General features: G+C 38.9%; 1 non-coding gene across 1 annotated transcript; it reads left to right on the top strand.

Moving 5' to 3' along the window:
* The first annotated feature begins 14,951 nt into the window (after positions 1-14,951).
* LOC145565711 (small nucleolar RNA R71) lies at positions 14,952-15,057 on the top strand. The gene has a single exon (XR_014095091.1). It is a non-coding gene; the product is annotated as a small nucleolar RNA R71 (small nucleolar RNA).
* The last annotated feature ends 8,486 nt before the right edge of the window (positions 15,058-23,543 follow it).

The following is a 23,543-nucleotide window of genomic DNA, read 5'->3' as shown; positions in this document are numbered from 1 at the left end:
TTAAATGGCTAAGTGAAAGTTATTAGGAAAAAAATTACGACTTAATTAAGTGGATTAGAGGTACATTGTTTTCAACAAAAAAAATTAAACTTCAGGTTTTCTTTTACGATAAAATTTTTAAAAGGGTTTTTTTTCGCAAAATGGTGCATTTTAAAGTTTTTTTTTTAACAAATTTTCCAAAAAAAAAAAAAAATTGTTATACTTGATTAGGTTTTTTGAACTTGAGAAGGTGAAAATAAAAATAGTTAAGATAAAATTAAGTATAATAAAAATGAATTATTTCCTACAATCCCATGTGACATGTAGATTTATCCATCCCAATACATATTTTTAACATGAACCGTCTTCAATTGTGTAAGTGTAAAAAGTGCTAATACGCAGTAGTTGATTTTATAAAAGTAATTACTAAGGCAAATCTTGTCGGGTCGCACACCACAACTCCACTTGAGTATGGTATTGTCTGTTTTATGCCTACCCTGCAACGTAACCCTCTTTTCCTTACTTCTTTCATAGTTTCATGTGGGATTTGGGATGAACAACCCTAACAATCCTTCCCTCATACCAAGCTAGAACCACAACTAATGGCCTCCCCTCTAGTGATAACTCATTTGATCAGTCAAACCACCCATCAGCACTGTCGCAAACACCATAACATCAAGTGGACTTTCGATATAAAGCACCACAGTTCTTCAATCGCTAGGTTACAAACATGAGGAAGCCTCCCACACACCAAAACTGCAGCCACTTTCCCAAGATTGCTTCACAACCAATCAACCATGGCTCAGATACCACTTGTTGGGCCGCACGCACATCACAACTTCACATTAGTATGGCTTTGTTTGCTTTGGGTCTATTCCACACGAATATTTTTTTAGGCACCTTTAATTTCCAAAAGGACTCATACTAATTGGAGTATGCTTCTACTTATAAGGAAGTGACCCTCTCCTTATTTCTTCTACATGGGACTGGGATAACAACCCTAATAAATCTAACTAAAGATTAACTACATTCAATTATGTAAGTGTAAAAATTATTTTATAAAAGTAATAAGTATTGAGGCAAATCTAACTAAACTCTACGCCTCTACATAATTATATATTTGTTTACTTATAAAGCCTTGTGCAGTTGTGCTCTTCACCTTAATTTTGTTGAACTAAAATTATTTTCACTGAAATGAAGTAGTTTTATATGAACAAATGTTATTTTGCCGAACTAAAATTATTATTATTTTTTTTTACAAATTTTCTATTATATTTCTTTTTTACAATTATTGATTTTTAGTGAATATAACATATTTTTAGTGAACTGAAATTATTTTTACTAAACTAATATTATTTTTATTGAATTGAAATTATTTTTAATGAATATTAGTTTTTTAAGGTGAAGAAAACAGGGATTAAACCTCAATATACTTGAATTGTATAGTGTATAATTAATTAATTAGTGTTAAAATTTTAAATAGGGCTATATTTAGAAATCGGGGGAAGTAGTAAGTAAAATACGGAGTATTAAAAAAGTTTGTTGGAGTAAAAGTAAACTCTCATCACTAGAAGAAAAAAGTAATTGGGAAGCCCCAAATGGGAAGCGGTTATTCAACTCCGCTTCCAAAAACCCACAAAGACCCACCCAAAAAAAAAACACCTAAGCATTGAAAAGGGAAGCGGTTTGGGTCGAACCGCTTCCATAAATAAAATGGGAAGCGGTTCAAACCGCTTCCTTTTTAAAAAAAAAAATTGGCGCCCATGTAAAAAACCCAAAAACCTTGAAAATTTTGGACTCCCTCTCATTTCGCATACTATTTCATTTCGTTCCCTTCCCAATTCACTGCCTTTCCACTGTATTGAAGTTCGACACTCCACCACCACCACCACTCCTTCACTCTGTTTTCTCTTTTTTTTTGTCGTTACTCGTGGGTTGCTGCTGGGGTGTTGCTGCTCGTGGGTGTTGCTGCTGGGGAGTTGCTGCTCGTGGGTTGCTTCTGGGGTGTTGCTGCACGTTGGTTGCTGCTCGTGGGTTGGTGGTGTTCGTGGGTTTGCTGGTGGTGTTCGTGGGTTGCTGCTGCTGTTCGTGGGTTCGGGTTTTGTGCTCCACCACCACACCTCTCTCTCTCTCCCTGCCAAAACTACCTCAAAGCAAGGCACCACCACACCTCTCTCTCTCACTCCACATTCCTTCTCTTTCTCACTCTCAAATTAGGGTGAGTTCTTGCTAAATTTTACTTCCATATGAATTAATTGTTTGTTTATTCCAAACTTAAAAGTTAGGGTTTCAAATTTAGTTAACACAATTTTATCTTGATTGTTTTATTAATTGTTTGTTTATTCCATATTGTTAATTTTTACTTTAATTGTTTACATGTTATATATTTATATGTGTTTGAATTTGAGTAGCTTTAAAGTGATTTTTTTTAATAGAATAGTTATTAGTTAACTAGTTAGTTTGTTAAATTTGGTTAGTAAAATATAATGTATGAATGGATTGTTATGAATGAATGTATGGATTGTAAAGTAACCTTAGTTTGCTTGTAGGTACTCTAATTAGCACTATATAAATGAATGAACTTGTATATTGTTGAATGTCAAATAAATGCAAATTATTTAATGCTTGCATCATCATTTTCCTAGATACCCGTTCGAGTCTTTCTCATTAAAAGAAAGTCTTGAATAGTCCCAGGTTGGGACTGTTCTTGGACGTTTAATCTCACTTAGGTAGTGATTTGACAAGAGGTGGATTCTAGGTTGTTGAAACTAAAATTCCTCCAATCAAACTAAATTTGTAACCAAACCTACACCTAGTGATAGGGCAAGTTCGGGTCGAACCACTAGGAATGGGGGAAAGTTAGCTATTGCCAAAATCAAGCTATTTCGAAGCGTAAAAGAGGTAGTGAAGGCTATCTAAGTTCAACTAAACAAACAAGGCAAACACAAAGTAAATCAATATATCAAACACTAGGGAGTTAGGATCCACATGCACTTGCAATGAACATACACTAATCAGGTTGGAGATTGACTAATTCGAGTATTGCAAGGGAAGATAGATAATGCAATCAAAAGAGTTCGACAAGCTATCTCCTAGAGGTCTAGCTAGCGCCAACTATGAAAGACTCTAACTAGGAACGTCACAAACCAAGCTCAATCGATAATTGTGAGCTACAAATCAATGGTCCGTATCAATATAGACACACAATGCAATCTAGCATGAAGAACAAGGTTGATCACTCCTTCTAATCCATACACATACAAAGAATCAATCAACCAATTTAGTCACAATGCTAAATCAATCAAAAACCCCCCAATTAGCTAATGATCCATCACTAATACATGCTTCACCACATCCCTAGTAAGCAAACTACTCACAATCCATTAAAGAAATCAAGAAAAAAGCTATACAATTCATCAAATTCATCAATATCATTCCAATCAAATCAATTCAATCAAACAATCAATAAACTTGAATAATCAACAAAACAATTGAAATCAAAAGCTAGGATTGAATTAAAGTAAAGAAGATTCTTACAAACTTGATCAAATCAAAGGAAGTGTACTTGAAATCAAACCAATTGCAACCATCATCAATCATCGACCATCAATCTTCAAGTTACTCTCTCTACAAAATCTAAATTCTAGAGTTTCTCTCTCTAAGAAAATCAAACCTAATTCTTCTTCTAAGCTTTCTCTCTCCTCCCTTCTAAGAATGAAGAGAAATTTTGTAAATAAAAACTAACAAAGGAGAAAGTAGTTAGTTATCCCAAAAAAACCCATACAGGCGTGGCTTTACTTTGAGGATGTGCAACCGCGAGAAAAAGGGTACGAAACAGGGGAGGCGGCAGGCGCGGCCGCGCCATGGTCGCGCGCGCCCACGCCTGGGAGCAGGACAACTCTCTTCCCCTTTATCTTGATGCTCCTCGTGCGCTTCACTTGGTGTGCTTGATGAACACGGAGCATGACAGATCCTAAAACACCATGATGGTGGGTTCAACACTAGAATTGGTGCCCCCACGGCTTGAATGCACGGCCTAAAGAAGAATGGAACTTGCACATCTTCAATCTTGGGCTTCAAATGGAAGACATTAAGCATCCCAATCGATGCAAAACTCGGGAAGAGACCTTGGGAATGAACTTCTCCTGAAAATAAAAGAAAACAAACAAATAAAGGGGAAAAAGGCGAAACAAACTAAGAGATGCATGAAAATGGAAAATCTACTGAGGAAAATGCAAACTAAAGAAATAAAGAGAAAAGGGAATAAAAAGGGAATAAAAAGGGCTACAAAAGAGAATGAAAATCACTCTAAAAGGGATCAAATGAGTGCCATAAATGACACTCATCAAATTCCCCCAAGCTAAACTTTTGCTCGTCCTCGAGCTAAACCAAGCAAGCAAGAATGAGGATGAAAGACTTATTCAAATAAGAAAAAGAAAGACATGAGATGAGAATATACACTAAGACTCACTATCGTAGGAATCACGGTTGTTTTTAGCTACAACAAGCCCTTTAAACCCCTAGATTGTCTAGAGGACGAGTGACGGTCTCGTAAGGGTTTCCTAAGTGGTTTACCCATAATTCTTTGAAGTAAAATGAGGCAAAATCATTAAAAGAAAAGAAGGTAAATCAAAAATTCAAACAAATAGCTCTTGACAAGGACTTTTGCAAACAATCAAATGCAAGTGAATAAACACTTTTCTATATGATAGGGGTATGCATGCTCCAAGATATCTAAGGTTGATTGAAACATAAGATATGCTAAGTGTAGAGAACTAATGAGGCACAATCCACTTTTATCCCAACCAATCTACCACGTTCTCCCAATGGCTTCAAATCTACCCTTAGTAAGCGTCTCAATGGTTCCTCGAAGGAACCGGAAAAGAATAAAGTTTGAGGTTTCTCGACATCTCAGCTATTACATACCGCTCTATAAGCTTGCCCTACATCTCCCTCCACCGACTAGTGACTCAACCACAAAGGTCAAAAGGTCTTGGAAAGGGTTGTAATGTAAAGGCGAGAAGGGTGAGGGTAGGCTACAATTTGAAATTTGGTGGTATACCTAAATCGTGAAGCAAAGATTGGCCAAATCTCAACACCAAAACCAAGTAATCACCAAACAAAAACACAACTCCCCCAAGCTTATTCAAAGCCAAGAATCACAATCATATGTACAAAAAGCGTAAGAACGCTTCTCCCCAAGCTTGAACAAAGCATTGTCCTCAATGCTTAAAATAGGGAGAAAGACACTTACATTAAAATATTTTTGAGCTTTTCATTTTTCACTTTTTTCAATTTTTGCCAAAGCTTTTGAATGTGCATTTCATTTTCTCATTTTTTCATTTTTCATTTTTTCACTTTATTGTCCTCGCCTCTTTTAACTATGGACGGCTTTTTCAACATTTGCATTTGCTTATTATTCACAAAACATTTACAACACAAACTTGCGTTCATCAAAAGAACCAAACAATCATTCGCATCCACCAAACCTCCAACATAAGAGACCAAATGCTTCACAAAAACCAAATATGGGAACAAAATTGAAACAAAAGGCTCAAGAACTAAAGATGTGACTTGAAATGAAGGGTAAATGGCTCAAATGGTTAGCAAGAAAGCAAATGAAAACCCAAAATAAAGAAGTTAAAACTATCCTAGAAACATAAAAATAACCACCACGAAAAGATGCCTTGTCCTTCCAAAATGGCTCGGTCGCGATCTCGGGAGATGAAAAGTAAATTCTAGATAAAGTACATAATAGCCAAGGATCCATGTGCCGCTCAAGCAAAATATGTAGAAGGTTTGAAAAGAAAGAAACCTCACAAGGTTGTAGCAAAAACTCACTAAAAGTGTCAAATCCACCAAAGGAAGCAACTCCATCTTACCACAAACCAATAGAATCCGGCATCAAGGGCCCAAAAGGTCTAAATTTCTACCTTAGCATACCCTATCCTAGAGTCAACCATGGATAATCTCAAAGCATGCACACCAATAAGATATAGGAAGGCACATATTCAAATGCAAAATCATGGATGGTAGTATGTCCAAATACAAGAGCTAAACAAGTAAAAAGAAAATATAGCCTCAAAATCTTTTTGTGTGTTTTTAGTTCATCAAAGAAAGAAAAAGGTAAAAGGAAAGAAAGGAAAGAAAAGAAAGAAGAAAAGAAAAACACAAGAATGTAAGCAAGACAAGGAAAACCCAATCGTCAAACAAGCGGTCATTCGGCAACATCGCCAATAACCCCAAACACGCTAGGTGTTACAAGGCAAACATCCTCGAACAATCAACTCTTCCTAAACTAAACCTATTCTAAGCAGTCAAGAAAGAAAAAGAAAGAAAAGAAATAGAAGGATCTCACCAGGTACTCCAAGCAATGCTAATGAATATAAATGTAGGGAAGCATAAACCTTCATGATGCTCCAAAAGTAAAAGCAAGGATAACGTTCCAAGTGAGAAATAAAAAAAAACTATATACAAAAAGAAATTGTTAGTAACTTCCAAACAAAAACTCTAGACATCTAAACTGAGACAAAAATGATCATAGAATTAGAGAAAGAGAATCATATAGCAGAGAGAAAACTTATCCATCCAGAAAACAATCAACCAGCATAAAAACAACGGTCAAGCAATAGACTAACATCATATCATCATCATCAGAAAACAATCGCAGCAAACAGAAACCAACATAAATCATCATTAGAAAGAGACACCAAGTCGAAGACAAAACCATAGTGAACCATAAAAGCAAGAGGGGAAAACAACGCAGCACAACAAACATAAGAATATTCCCCCAAGCCTAAAATAAGCTACCCCCCCAAGCCAAAACCAAGCAACAAGCTGGCAAAATAATCAACACAAAAGCAAACGAGCATAAAAGGGAGGGCAGCCAAAATAGCATCACTCGGCACTGTGGTAAGGGGTAGAATGGGTACTCCCCTCACCCCTCACCAACCTCAGAAGAAACATGGCTAATGACATCATCCACATCCATAGGACCCTTTCCCTTCAACCTACTCTCCCTCAGGCCTTGTCCCTAGCAAAATAGTGGGACTAATCATCTAGAACCGGCTCACCCGAAAGCCCCCATCGGCCGAAAGTCTCAGGATTAGGGAATGGGTTAGGGTTAGCTGGGTCATAAGAAAAGTCACACCCTCCGGGCCTCCTATAGTCGTAAGAGGTCGGAGAGGTCCCCTTAATCGCATTGGAAGGCACATTGGGTCCCTCCCAGTAGGGATAGCACAATCTAGGTCCAAGGGTCGGGTCATACGGGGCCCATTGAGGTATGGGTCCCTGTTGAACCGGGAGGTAAGGGTAGTTAACATAAGGCTCAATCTCCCCCCTATTTACATGCATATCATAAACTTGACTAGCATGGTAATCATAGCCTAAAACAAAGTCATTCCCTAAAGGTGAACAATTCAAAACATTTGCAATGGAATCGATCTTTGCATGCAAAATAGACAAGTCACAAGTAGAGAAAGAAAGTGAAGAAGGGGGAATCGAAGATGTACCTCCCCGGGACACCGAAGGCAAAGAGGGAGCAAGAGGGTGAACGGGGGCATACGGATTGTGGCGGAGATTTGGCGAAGGAGCCTTCTTGAGAGATTAGTCGACCGGCCACTTGTTTGGCCTCCAAGGAAGAGTGGTGCCCAAGCATCGAGTGGTAGCCTTCGCATGAGGGATGGGACACCAATCGATAGTCCTTGAAACTTTCCAAACAAACAATTCTTCTTGAGAAGTACGCTCCAAAAACCTTTGATTGATCAAGGCATAGATACTAAGTAGATGGGATGGAGTTTTCTCTCGTTTATCACGAATAGGTTCAAGGGACTCAAGCATCTCCCCATATTTTTTGTTGAGAGAGAGAGCCAAGATAGTGATTATTCCTCCCAATTGAATGCTTCCGGAGAGAAAGACACCATCACAAATATCGATGAAACGATCAAGCAAATGGGACGCAAAATCAAGGATCTCGACCTTTTCTTCAAGGGGTTTGTCCGCCAACCAAAGCCAACTTAGTTCTTCCTAGAAATGGCTCCAAGAGACTCTTTAGAGAAAAATACATAGGTGAGGAACTGATAAAGTATCTCAAAGCCGAGTGGATGATGGAAGCCGACTTGGAATATTAAGAACGATAACTATTTGCAACCGATATGTGTCTCCACCAACGACGTTCCTTATAATTATGATCTCGTTGCAAAACCTCAAAAGCCGGGTAAATGTAGGGGGTACCCTCTATTGGCGAAGGAAACTTGAAGGCTTCATTGAAGTAGGAGAGAGGAATCGAGTGGTCATTGTTGAAAACTTGAAAAGTAAGCATTTGAGTAGACACACCATCCAACTTCTCCTCATGCACTTCCAAGTATTAAAGAAACTTGAAGGTAATGCGGGCATAGGTCGGAGCATTAAGACCAATGAATTCTTCCAACCCCAAATTTCGAGCCAAGAATCTCACATCTTCGTCAATTCCTAATGATGTTGTTGCCGATGCATCATAGAATCGAGTTGATAGAAGCTTCCTAGATGAAAGACGAATGAAATTATCCCAATGCTCTTGCTTGGTAAATTTAATGCCATAAGTCTCTTCGACATTGGGCGGAGGTGGCACAACCTTCCTAGAATTAGAACCCCGTGCCCTCTTGGCTCGGCGAAGAGGTGCCATCTAAACACAAGAAAATAAGAACTAGGTTCAAAAACATGAAAGAAATGATGTGAAAAGATTGTGCGTATCAAGAGCAAATAAATTCAAGGCCACCATTATCATGGAAATGAGCAAATTATCACACCACAAGTGTAAAAATGCACTTGAACAATAATGCTAACAAGAATTTATGAACTATAAAAGAGCACCAAGAGCAACAACACTCCAAACAATCATCTAAAACCCATCAATATGAACATCATTACTACCAAACATCATAACAACATGTCCAACAATGATGGTATCAAAATAGTGGTTGTTCAAGCAAAATCAAGCATCACAAGTTCAATTATCCAACAATAATCATCATCAATACAAGTATTGGAGGTAAGAAATAAGCAATATGAAACCACCATTAATACAAGCACCAAAACAAGACAAATCTCTCATGAAAAACCAAGGTAGAGAATTTATCAAGAAAACCAAAAGAAATGAAGAAATCATATCTTGAATTGGTGAGAAATTCTAATGAAATGGAACAAATAGCACAATCACACACTATCAATCCAAAATTGCAAACTCAAAACCCCAATCAAATAATACCCAAAAATCCCAACTTTTGGAGAGAGAAAATCACAAGGAAAGTGTAAAATTGGAGATTTTAGAGTAATAATCAACTAAATGAAGAGAAAAATGATGATATTATGATAATAAAATGGCAACAAAGAAGATGATGATGCTAGAACTCAACAAGAGAAATAAAGCAAGAAAATAGGGGAAGAGAGAGAAAAGAAGATGGTGCGTTTAAAAAAAGGGGGCAACAGGGGGGCGCGCCCGCGCCACCAGGCCGCGCGGCCGCGCCATGATCGCGCGAGCCCGCGCCCTCCTGGGTCTTTGGCTCCTCCGAAACCCTCTTGTGCGCACATCGGTGGGTACAAGCTACATGCCCATGATGAACACGAGACTAGGCAGTCTCTAAATGCCTTTACGGTGGGTTCAACGCGACAATTTCATGAACCCACCATTTCGAACCCACCAAGCTTCAATTCTTACTTATGCCTCCAAATACTCAAATTGAACACTTCATCCTCAAATTTGGTACCAAAATTGTTGGAGATCTTACTTCCATCCTATTAAAAACACCCTTAAACACAATCAAGAAAGAAAAATCAATTAGATCAAAAGCATCAAAAAGGAAAAATAAAATTAAAGAAAATAGAAAAGAAAGGGTTGCTCCCGAGAAGCGCTTGTTTAACGTCATTAGCTTGACGTTCTCCACCTTTCAAGGTGGTTCATAGAGGGTCATATTATGAATGATTCTGATAAAAATTCCATCATAGTAACGCTTGAGCCTATGGCCATTGACTTTGAAAGATCTTGAGAAATCCAAAGGAGAGATTTCAATAGCACCAATGCGGAAAACCTCTTAAACCACAAAAGGACCACTCCAACGAGACATTAACTTTCCGGGAAATAATCTCATCCTTGAATTGTAAAGGGGCACCTTATCACCAACATTGAACTCTTTCTTCTCAATAAGCTTATCATGCACCTCTTTGGTACGAGTTTTGTACATGCTTGCACAATCATATGCATCCAAACGAAGTTCTTCCAATTCAGGGAGATCAAGCCAACGTTGCTCACCCGCACTTGCCAAATCGAAATTGACTTTCTTAATAGCCTAATGAGTACGATGCTCAAGTTCAACCGAAAGATGACAAGACTTCCTATAAACCAAGCGGTAAGGAGTGGTGCCAATAGGAGTCTTAAAGGCCGTTCTATATGCCCACAAAGCATCATCAAGCTTGTCCGACCAATCTTTCCTATTTCTTGTCTCAAGAATCAACTTGATTTGACAATTAGACACCTCAACTTGTCCACTAGTTTAAGGATGATAGGGGAGTCCGAAACGTTGATTAATTCCATGCTTCTTCGACATCTTGCGGAAGGCACTATGCACAAAATGAGATCCATTATCACTTATGACCGCCTTGGGGATGCCAAATCTTGGGAAAATTATCTTCTTGAACATCTTCATTGCTACCTTATGATCGTTTGTTGGTGAAGCAATGGCTTCAACCCATTTCGACACATAATTAACGACAACAAGAATATATTGATTCCCATATGAAGAAGGGAAAGGACCCATGAAATCAATTCCCCATGCATAAAAAACTTCCACCTCAAGGATGGGTTGTTGGGGCATCTTATTTCTCCTTGAAATATTTCCGGTTTTTTGGCACCGGTCACAAATCATGACAAATTCCCATGTATTCTTGAAGAGATTTGGCCACCACAATCTACATTGAAGCACCTTGGAAGCTGTCCTAGAAACACGCATGTGACCACCACTAGGATCCAAGTGGCACATCTTCAACATACTAGGTATCTCCTTATTTGGCACACATCGACGCAACAAACCATCAACACCTCTCTGGTACAAGATTGGTTCATCCCACACATAATGCCTAGCCTCCCTCTTAAGCTTCTTTCTTCGATTCTTGGTAAATAAAGGAGGAAACTCCCCACAAGCAAGATAGTTAACTAAATCGGCAAACCATGGGAGTTCCTTCATATGTATAGCATACAAAGAATCATCCAACATTCTATCTTCAATAGGAGACCCATCATCTTGAACTTTGAAATCCTCAAGTCTAGATAAATGATCCGCGACCACATTTTCCACTCCTTTCTTATCTCTAATTCAAGGTAAAATTTTTGAAGCTCAAGCACCCAACGAATTAGCCTTGGCTTAGATTCCTTCTTAGCAAAGAGATATTTTAGGGCCTCATGATCAGTGAAGACAATTGTCTTGGACCCTAACAAATAGCAACGAAATTTTTCAAAAGAATGAACAATTGCCAAGAACTCCTTCTCCGTTGTTGTGTAGCTTCTTTGACCACCATTAAGAGTCTTCGACATGTAATAAATGACATGAATCTTCTTATCAACTCTTTGACCCAATGCACCCCCAATGGCCGTATCACTAGCATCACACATCAATTCAAAAGGCAAATCCCACCTAGGGGCTTGGACAATAGGAGTAGAGATCAAAGCTTTCTTCAATTTGTTGAATACTTTCAAACATTTGTCATCAAACACAAACTCAACATCCTTTTGGAGAAGATCATTGAGAGGCTTTGCTATGAGAGAAAATTCCTTGATAAACCTTCTATAGAACCCGCTATGTTCCAAGAAAGATATCTCACCTTTCACATTAACCGGAGGTGGCAACTTCTCAATAACCTCAATCTTTGCTTTGTCCACCTCTATGCCTTTGTGAGAAATCTTATGCCCAAGGAGTATGCCTTCCTCAACCATGAAGTGACACTTCTCCCAATTTAATACCAAATTCACCTTCTCACACCTAGCCAAACATTTCTCAAGATTTTCAAGGCATGCCTCAAAGGAAGCTCCCCCTACGGAGAAATCATCCATAAACACTTCCATCTCCTCCTCCAACATATATCCAAAGATACTCATCATACATCGTTGAAATGTTGCGGGAGCATTACAAAGTCCGAATGGCATTCTCCTATAAGCAAATGTACCATATGGCAAGTAAAAGTAGTCTTCTCTTGGTCATCGGGGTGGATAAGAATTTGGAAAAACCCCGAGTAACCATCAAGAAAACAATAATACTTATGCCTTGTTAGTCTTTCTAGCATTTGGTCAATGAAAGGAAGGGGAAAGTGATCTTTCTTGGTGGATGTGTTTAGACGTCTATAGTCTATATACATTCGCCAACCCGTGACCGTCCTCGTCGGGATAAGCTCACCTTTTTCCTTCTTGACGACGGTCATGCCCCTCTTCTTTGGAACGACATGAACGGGAGAGACCCACCTAGAGCTTGAGATGGGGAATATGATTCCCGCATCTAGAAGCTCAGTAATCTCTTTCTTCACTACCTCCCCCATTTGGGGATGTAGTTTCCGTTGTTGCTCAATAGAAGGAAGAGCACCTTCCTCAAGGGTTATGTGGTGTGTATATAAAGCGGGGCTTATACCCTTGAGGTCATCAATGGTATATCCCAAAGCACCTTGGTGCCTTCTCAAAACATCACATAACTCTTGAGCTTGGCTCTTGCTCAAAGATGCAGTAACAATCACGGAATAAGTAGAATTTGGGCCTAAGAACTCATACCTAAGGTGTGATGGTAGAGGTTTGAGCTCTACCGTGGGAATACCTTTACCTTCTTTGGTTGAGGCCGCTTGCAAAGCTTCTTGGCTTGAGATCTTTATGCACATTTGCTCATCAATTCCTTCCAAGCTTTCATCGATGACTCTCTCAATGAAGGCCCTTGCCATGCTCACCTATTTTTTCTTTGTTCAACAAAACACACTCAAGAGGATCATTAGAGGCGAGTAAGTGTTCATGCATGGAATTCATAATGTCATTTAAAATTTCGATTCTCATACAATTCTCTAGTGAAGAAGAAGGGCATTGCATACTCTCATTCAAATCAAACTCAATCTCTTCTTCCCTCACCTTGAGAGAAATTTCAGCACTCTTGACATCAATCATAGCTCCAGATGTTGCAAGGAAGGGTCTAACAAGAATTTTGGGGATATTGGAATCTTCGTCCATATCAAGCACAACAAAATCTACCGGGATCACAACTTCCCTACCCTTAAGGGAACATCCTTTACCTTACCTTTTGGGATTTTAGTGCACCTATCGGTTATTGTAAAGTAATGTTGGTAGGTGAAAGTTCTCCTAGCTCAAGTCTTTGATAGACCGAGTATGACATAAGACTAACACTAGCTCCTAGGTTACACAAGGCATTATCAATTTGTGTCTTGTTAATAGCACAAGGGATAGAAAAATTCCCAGGATCCTTCAACTTAGGCGGCATCTTGTTCATTAAGATGGCACTACAATTTTCAGTCAAACTAACCATTTCCGCCATATCACAAGTTCTCCTCCCACTCAAGACTTCCTTAAGGAATTTTGCATAATTTTACATTTGGTAAATGGGAGGGTAAGATGAAGTTGCCTAAGAATCTCTATGAATTTGCCAAATTGTTCATCTAATTTATGCCTATTAAACTTTTAGGGGTATGGGAGCTTAGGTTTGATAACTTCTCTCACTTTCTCTTTCACTTTTTCAACTTGTTCCTCATCAACTTTCTCAACCAAAGGACTCTCATCTCCCTCATTCTCAATTGGATTCTTGCTAGGACTCTCCTTAGCATCACTCTTCTTAGAAACTCCACTTCTCAAGAATCCTACCACTCCTAGTTATAATTGCATTCATAGAATTCTTAGGATCTAAACCTTGTGAAGTTAAAGAAGAAAGATTTGCAAACTCTTTCAACATACTAGTCAATTGAGAAATTTGGTTCTCTAACCCCTTACTATAAGTCATCATGTCATTAATCTTCTCATTACTAAGGATTATATGAGTATTCAACACCTTGGTTTGGTTCTCAATGACATCCTCTAACCAACTCCTAGATGAAGATGGTTGATCATAGAAACTATCACTTTGGCCTTAGGTCTTTGGAGTAAATCCGAATGGGGCACCTCCTTGAGTATTGTTTTGAAAATTCCCCCTACTTTGATTACTCCAATTACCTCTACCTTGATTTTGGCCATGATTTTGATTATGGTTACCATAACTTTGGTTATGATCTCCATATCTTTGGCCATGACTTTGACCATTATAACCATGGTTGTTATAGTTACCACGAAACCCTTGGGTTCTTTGTTCCCATAACCACTATTTTGGTTATAATTATCATAGTTCCCATGGTTGTGATAATTCCTATTACTAACATTCCTTTGAACATCAAATCTAGGTCCAAAATCATTATTAGCAACATAATTCACATGCTCACTCCTATTCCCATCATATTCATCAATACTATCACAAGAAACATTAGGGCAAAAAGAAGCATCATGATCATTCATTCCTCAAAAATCACAAAACCAACATTCACTAATTATACAACAAGAAGAGGGAAAAGTGTTAGGGTAAGGAGGTGTACCTCTCCCCTTAATTTGGGAGGGTAGAATCGGTGCTTGCAAAGTTACACTCTCGAGCTTAACCTTGATAGATTACACCCTTTTCCCTAAATCCGAAATTTGCGTGGAAAAATTGTTGATAGCATTGAGTTGATCGATCGAGCATTCCGTGGTGTTACTCTTATTTGTCGGGTCTTTCTCACCCTCTTGCCAATCCATGTAGTGTCTCACTACATCCTCAATAATATCAACAACTTCTTCCTCGGTCTTGTTCATTATTGGGCCTCCGGCTCCGGCATCAAGACTTGACCTCCCTTGAGGACTCAAACCACCATAAAAGATTTGAATTATTTGGTAAGTGGGGATTTCATGGTGAGGACACTTTCTTTGATATTCCTTATACCTCTCCCATGCTTCATAGAGGCTTTCACTAGTCCTTTGCTTGAAACCTTGAATCAAAGCTCTAGCCTCCGCCATTTTCTTTTGAGGGAAGAAACGGGAAAGAAATTCTTTAGTGACTTCATCCTAAGTTCTCAAGGAATTAGGCTTTACTTCCTTGTCTAGTCACTCTTGAGCTCTTCCAATTAGGGAGAAAGGAAATAGCTTGAGCCTTATGAATTCTTGTGTGACCTCGCTCACCTTAATCGTGTTGCAATATTTTTCGAACTCCTTAAGATGATTGAGGGGACTTTCATTGGTTCAACCACTATATTGTTGCCTTTTAATCAAAGTTATCATTGCCGGCTTGATTTCAAAGTCACTTTTCGGAATTGAAAATGGAGCAATCCCGCTCTCATACTTATATGCACCTGGAGTTCCCAACCCCTACAATGTCACCCTTGGGCTTTCTCCCATGTTCTCTTGCACACACAATCTCAAAGGAAAATATTAGTAGCACGGCTACAAATGTAGCCTAAAGAGAAAAATCTTTTTGTATTTTTGAAATGAAATGAAATAAACTCAACAACAATAGCAAATAACTAAGCCATTCCCCGGCAACGGTGCCATTTTTGATGAGAGGTGGATTCTAGGTCGTTGAAACTAAAATTCCTCCAATCAAACTAAATTTGTAACCAAACCTACACCTAGTGATAGGGCAAGTTCGGGTCGAACCACTTGGAATGGGGGGAAGTTAGCTATTGCCAAAATTAAGCTATTTCGAAGCGTAAAAGAGGTAGTGAAGGCTATCTAAGTTCAACTAAACAAACAAGGCAAACACAAAGTAAATCAATATATCAAACACTAGGGAGTTATGATCCACATGCACTTGCAATGAACACACACTAATCGGGTTGAAGATTGACTAATTCGAGTATTGTAAGGGAAGATAGATAATGCAATCAAAAGAGTTTGACAAGCTATCTCCTAGAGGTCTAACTAGCACCAACTACGAAAGACTCTAACTAGGAACGTCACAAACCAAGCTCAATTGATAATTGTGAGCTAAAAATCAATGCTCCATATCAATGTAGACACACAATGCAATCTAGCATGAAGAACAAGGTTGATCACTCCTTCTAATCCATACACATGCACAAAATCAATCAACCAATTTAGTCACAATGCTAAATCAATCAAAAATCCCCCAATAAGCTAATGATCCATCACTAATACATGCTTCATCACATTCTTAGCAAGCAAACTACTCACAATCCATTAAAGAAATCAAGAACCAAGCTATACAATTCATCAAATTCATCAATATCATTCCAATCAAACAATCAATAAACTTGAACAATCAACAAAACAATTGAAATCAAAAGTTAGGATTGAATTATATTAAAGAAGATTCTTACAAACTTGATCAAATAAAAGGAAGTGTACTTGAAATCAACCCAATTGCAACTATCATCAATCATCAACCATCAATCTTCAAGTTTCTCTCTCTGCAAAATTTAAAATCTAGAGTTTCTCTCTCTAAGAAAATCAAACCTAATTCTTCTTTTAAGCTTTCTCTCTCCTCCCCTCTAAGAATGAAGAGAAATTTTGTAAATAAAAACTAACAAAGGAGAAAGTAGTTAGTCATCCTAAAAGAACCCGTATAGGCGCGACCTTTACTTTGAGGATGCGCGACCGCGAGAAAAAGGGTACGGAACAGGGGAAGCAGCAGACGCGCCCACGCCAAGGCACCGCGCGGCCGCGCCTGGGAGCAGGACAGCTCTCTTCCCCTTCATCTTAATGCTCCTCGTGCGCTTCACTTGGTGTGCTTGATGAACACGGAGCATGGCAGATCCTAAAACACCATGATGGTGAGTTTAACACCAGAATTGGTGCCCCTACGACTTGAATGCACGACCTAAAGAAGCATGGAACTTGCATATCTCCAATATTGGGCTTCGAATGGAAGACACTAAGCATCTCAATCAATGCAAAACTCGGGAAGAGACCTCGGGAACGAACTTCTCCTGAAAATAAAAGAAAACAAACAAATAAAGGGGAAAAAGGCGAAATAAACCAAGAAATGCATGAAAATGGAAAATCTACTAAGGAAAATGCAAACTAAAGAAATAAAGAGCAAAATTAAGGAAAAGGGAATAAAAAGGGCTACAAAAGAGAAAGAAAATCACTCTAAAAGGGATCAAATGGGTGCCATAAATGACACTCATCATGAATGTATGTCTCTTTTTCGATTTTAAGGAATATCCCGGCTTATAATTTTCCCACCGTGTTCTCTAGGTGCATATGTACTTGGAGAATTGGGGGGAAATGCTAACAGATTTTCCCTAAAATTGGAAAGTTGACATAAATTCAGTAGCAAGATTAAAAAATCAAGGATGGGTTAGGTTGGAGTGATAAGGACCTTTGGGAAGCATTCATTTTTACGCGATATGAATGATATATATGGAATATACTCTGATTGACATCATATATGTGTTGGTATGCTTAAAGGTAATTTAAAACGTCGATGGATCTCGGTTAGATGTATGGTAGACATGATACATTGGAATTCTTTAATGGGTGTTCAAGATTTTTGCAAGAGTGCTTCACATTATCAGCTCATAACGGGTGTCAATTACCTTTATTGCCCTTGTGTGAATTGTAATAATGTCATATTGGTCGAAAGTGTTGATACCATCATGGTTCATGTACAATGTCATGGGTTTAGGCCTCAATATCATGTGTGGGTTTGACATGGTGAAAAGGGATCGTATACAGAGAATGTTGTTGGGAATGATACGCATGATAAGAGTGCCGAGATTCGTGTGGAAGAAGAATATGAGACTGATGATGGTTGAGATGGGGATGACATCGAGGATGGTGGTGTTGATCACTTGGATGAGATGATGCATGATGTTGAAAGTGAATTCGGGGACCGATCCGAAGTATTTGAGTCATTATCAGAGGCTGCAAAAGCCTTTGTATCTTGGGTCCAAAAAATACACAAAACTCTCAGCCGTGCTAACACTTTTTAACATTAAGTCAAAGCATAACCGGAGTGATACTAGTTTTACTTCTTTGTTGACTGCATTATGTGACATGTTGCCAGATGGGAATGAACTTCATAATTCCTACAATTATGCAAAGAAACTCATGTGTCTATTTGGTTTGGAGTATAAGAAGATACATGCATGTCCTATGATTGTTTTCTGTATTGAAATGAATATGAAGAGTTACAGGAGTGTCCACGTTGCGGTAAGTCGCGTTACAAGTGAACAAGCTACAATGCTGGGATGAAGGGACCTCCTGCCAAGGTGTTGTGGTATCTTCCCATTATTCCAAGGTTAAAGTGTCTATTTTCAATACCAAAAGAAAAACGGTTTGTTGAAGTATCTGGCTGACTCTCCACCATGGAAGAACATCGATATGAAATTTAGGGCATTTGGTGATGAAGTCAGAAATTTAAGGTTTGGGTTATGCACGAACGGTATGAATCCATTTGGCACTCTGTGTACCAAACATAGCACATGGACGGTACTTTTAGTGATCTACAACTTGCCTCCGTGGTTGTGCATGAAACGGAAATATGTAATGCTTTCACTTTTGATAACGGGGCCAAGGCAACCTTGAAACGACATAGATGTTTACCTTGAGCCTCTTGTTGATGATTTGAGAAAGATGTGGGACGAAGGAGTTTCCATTTTTGATGCCCATAAGAACGAGATGTTCCTATTGCGTGCAGCCCTTATGTGGACCATTAATGATTTTCCCACATATAGCAACCTGTCCAGGTACAAGAAAAAAGGGCATAAAGCATGTCCCATTTGTATCGATGACACACCAAATGTGTACCTTGATCACTGTGGTAAAGATGTGTACGTGAGGACCCGAAAATTTCTTAGGCGCGATCACCCATATCGTAGGCAGAAAAGGCCTTCAATGGGAAAGTGGAAGAGGATGCTGCTTCTAGGCCATTAAGTGGGAAGGAGGTTTATGCTCAAGTGAAGGGTATACTAACTGTTTTTGGTAAAACAACAAAACCTGTAGATCCACATGCTCTCTTTAAAAAGGAATCAGTCTTTTGGAAGTTTGAGTACTGGAAAGAACATGATGTTAGAAATTGTCTCAATGTGATGCATATAGAGAAGAATGTTTGTGATGCAATTGTTGGGACAATTATGAACATTCCAGGCAAAACAAAGGATGAAAAGGGTGCATGATTAGATTTGGAAGTGTGGGGGGTTCGTCCGGAATTGTGGGTTAAGCCAAAGGGAGGGAAGGCAAAGGAAAAGGAAAGGGAAGCGAAGATGGTGGCAAAACACGTAAGGGGAAGCGCAAGGGAAAGGCCACGAGTGTATCAAAGAAGAAAGATGATGGAAAAGGCAAGAAGGAAAAGGTTTATTTACTTCCAGCTTGCTACAGATTGTCAAAGGAAGAAAAACGAAAGTTTTGTGTTTGTTTGTATGACATCAAGCTCCCTTCTGGGTTCTCGTCAAACATGAAAAGATTAGTTTCCTTAAATGGAGAATTGAAGTTGAAAAGTATGAAATCCCATGATTGTCACATGATGATGCAAGTATTTTATCGAAGCACGCGAGAGAAGATATTACTAGTCTTTGTTCGTTTTTCAATACTATATGTAGCAAAGTGCTTGATCCTTTTACACTTGATGCTCTCTAGGCGAATGTTGTTGTAACTTTGTGCAAATTTGAGATGTATTTCCCGCCGTCACTTTTTGACACAATGGTGCATTTGATTCTTCATTTGGTTCGTGAGATTAAGTTGTGCGGTCCAGTCTTTATGAAATGGTGCTACCCTTTTGAAAGACACATGGGTACATTGCAAGATAAAGTTAGAAATCCAGCCCATCCGGAAGGTAGTATGATTCTAGGGGTTGTGGCTAAGGAGATTGGTAATTTTGTGGCAGAGTATGTTGCCATGCCGAACCTATGGGCTTCCCACTTTCCGACATGAAGGGAGACTTGATGGTCATGAATCTCACCCACTCGAGATCAGTTCTTGCAAGCTCAGCTATTTGTGCTTCATCATGTTGCGGAGCTTCACCATATTTAGAAGAGCACATGAAAAGTTTGCGTGTCGAATTTCCATCAAAAAGGGAAACGACACTAATGCAGTTGCATAATAAGATGTTTGTGACGTGGTTCCATGATCGAGTGATACGTCAATTGGATGAGAGTGTCTCTGATATAATAAAGTGGCTAGCTTATGGTCCAAAGGAAGATGTTCATTCATTTGAGGGATATGACATTAATGGGTATACATTTTGGACTGAGCGTCGGGATTATCCTCATCGACTCAAAATAGTGGTGTGACTCTTGTGGCTTCATCAAGAGAGTTTGCAAGTGCGAAGGATACATCACTAGTTAACGCACTATTATCCTACTACGGTCGAATTCAGGAAATATGGAAATTGGATTACCATGAGTTCAAGGTAAGTCTATTCAAGTGTAAATGGGTTGATAATAATAGGTGCAACGTTAGACATGACGACTTCACTCTTGTAGACCTTGGCCACTTGCGGGATAGTTTGGAACCATTCATCCTTGCGTCTAAAGCTAAGAAAGTGTTCTATGTAACCGACCCATTTGATCCAAAATGGTTTATCGTCCTTGCTGGCAAAAGAAGAATTTTAGGGGTTGGAGATGTTGAAGACGAGGAAGAATATGATGCGTTTGATGATTCGCCTGCTTTCACTGCTCCTAGACTTGATATAGCAAATGATGTAGACAATGATGCAAATTATATTTGATGTGACCACAATGAGGGAATACTCGAATGAGGTACTTTTATGTATGCATCATAATAACAAAATATAGAATTTGGGAAAGTTAGAACCTCGTTTATGCCATTTTGAACTTCTTTTGCTCCTACAAACTTGTTTTTGCATGAAATCAATTACTTGTAAGCATTTTCAACTTATAAAAATGTTATATATACCAAATATGAGTTGTTAGAAGAATTAGATGTGGACATTTAATGACTATATAGATTGGGGAAGTAAGAACCTCATTTATGGCATTTTGAACTTCTTTCGCTCCTACAAGCTTGTTTTTGAATGAAATCAATTACTTTTAAGCATTTTCAACTTATAAACATGTTATAAATACCAAATACGAGTTGTTAGAAGAATTAGATATGGACATGTTTTCAAAACAAAGAAGTTGGGTAAGTGATTGGCTATTTTGGGTAGTCACCTTTGATTGTCTTTAATGATGACTAATGATTTGCTTTGCTTGTGATGGTAGGAGTGTATATATCATGGGCAGTGATGAGTACCTTCATTGTGATGAGAATATGGATGATGAAGACCTTGGTAGTTCTCACTCTGATGACGAGGCGTATGATATCAATAAGGAGATAGATTTGGGTGAACCAGAAGACTAAACTCATGATGAGTTGTAACGTAGGCTTGACAAATATGAGATATCAACTGAATATGCCCCTCTATTAAGGAAAATGTTGTCTTCGAGTTTGTAACTGATTCCCCAAGGACAAAGTCAAACGCAAACTCAAGTGAAAACCACCGTTGGTGGAGGGAAGGTAAAGGCACCGGTGAAGAGAAAGGGTAGGGGTGCAACAAAAGCTTTTAAGAAACCCGGGGTTCCCATGGTTCTTGAGTATGATGAGTTCGGTCAACCTACTGGCCAATGGCGCAACAAATGTTCTTGTCACATTGGCATACTTACTCGTAAAATACCCATTACACTTGAGTGGGCCGAGATACCTGAAGAGTTGCTTCAAACGTTTTGGGATGATACATTGGTAAGTGGTTTTACTTGCAATTAGCTTTGTACATGAAAATTTTAAGTGGCAAAACATGAAAATCGAACCGAAACTAAGCTACTACCGCTGCCCGGGCCTGCTGCTCCCTGGGCAACTGCCTGGGCTGCTGAACCTCCCTAGGCAGCTGCTTGGGCTACTGCAGCTCCCTGGGAAGCTGCACCGGCCTAGGCAGTTGCTTGTGCTACTTTTTTTTTTTGAAGTTTTTTTTATTTTTTATTTTGCCATTGCCTAACGTGGATGTTTGTCATTCTTACAGAGTGTGTTTAATATTGTTGATGAGCCAGCCAAGAGAAAATCATTTGAAGCATATGTACAAGAGAGGTTCAAAAACTTCAAAGTTCCTTGAGATTAAGATGGATCCACAAGACAAGACGGAAAAACGCAAAGAAAAATGTGAAAGGTAATGGAGGAGAGGAGGAACCTGAGAAGAAAGCGTGGGATTTATATCCACAAATAACGGTGAAGGAGTGGGAGAAGTTTGTGGGGAAATCAACTAGTTTTACTGCATTGGTATGTGTGTATATATATATCAATTAGAGTTGTTTAATATATTTGGTTCAATACAAATAATGATGCTAACATTTTGTAATGTGTAGGAAAAAAGTGAACAAGCTAGAATCAATGCGGAGAAGAAATCGTAAGCCATCATATGGGTTGTAAGACGTTTGCGGAAAGTAGACCAAAGTGGATCAAAGAGGGTCTATACCCCACATCGAAAATATCATCATCTGATAAACCAATGTCGTCCACGGTTACCACTTTGGTATGTCGTGCAATTGATTGGTGGTGTGCTATGCATGGTATTGACAAGAAAACCGACAAGTATGTCATCTCGCGTACGAATACCAAAATAGTAGCAGATGCACTTGTGAGCAACCTATGATATTTATGATAATATTACACCCTTATTATTACGTATTTTCATATAAACTACAACCTAACTTTGAACTGGAATCTTGTTGTTACAGCTCGAGCATATGTCGGAAGTAGTTAAAGGCAAGCTCACTCCAAGCATAGACAACAATCCTTTCCCCTTGGCTTTGGGAAAACCATATCACCTTGGGCGAGTTATTAGATCGGGAGGAAAACAACTAGGGTGGGAAAAGGTGATGGGTCCAGAATACACCGGATTAGGAAGAAGTAGATCAAGTGTTAATTCACCACACCGTATGAATGAAAAGGAAAAGAAATCAATTAAGGCGGAGATACGCAAAGAGGTGCAAGAACAATTGCAAAGTCAATTCAATGCCATTTTGAAGCATATGAACTTGTCGATCTTGCCGCTGCCCTCGATTACTCCAGTGGACTCATGTAGTCACCCAAAAGGCGTCGGGGACAATCCACTTGTTGAGAGCGAGGTAATTTCATTAGAATCAAATTTATAAAATATGAACATGGTCCATACACGAGGTCTTATGTAGCACAATTATTTTACTATTGCAGATTCCTAGTCCTATGCATGCAGACACATGGGAGATTGCACATCCGACACCCGATCCTTTTCCAGATGTTAAGGTAAACATCAGTAGCTGATCAAATGTGCTTCTATTAGACTTACGTCGGTTAGTTCATAACTCATGTCCTAATCTAATGTGTAGGAAGAGACACCTTGTGAGCTTCTTCAACGCGGGGAAAACATGGATAGAGAATTGAAGTTGGTGGGGTATGGTAGTGCACAACCGTTTGACAAGGTCCATTTCAAGTCTAATACTAGTACTCGGTATATCTCGGTCGGGATCAATTCTATAGTACCTGGTTTTGAGAACTTGCCACT

The sequence above is a fragment of the Chenopodium album genome, chromosome 10 (assembly GCF_948465745.1).
Source record: "Chenopodium album chromosome 10, dcCheAlbu1.1, whole genome shotgun sequence".
Classification (NCBI taxonomy): Eukaryota; Viridiplantae; Streptophyta; class Magnoliopsida; order Caryophyllales; family Amaranthaceae; genus Chenopodium; species Chenopodium album.
The sequence above is the reverse complement of the archived record's forward strand: the minus strand, read 5'-3'. Positions and strand labels throughout refer to the sequence as shown.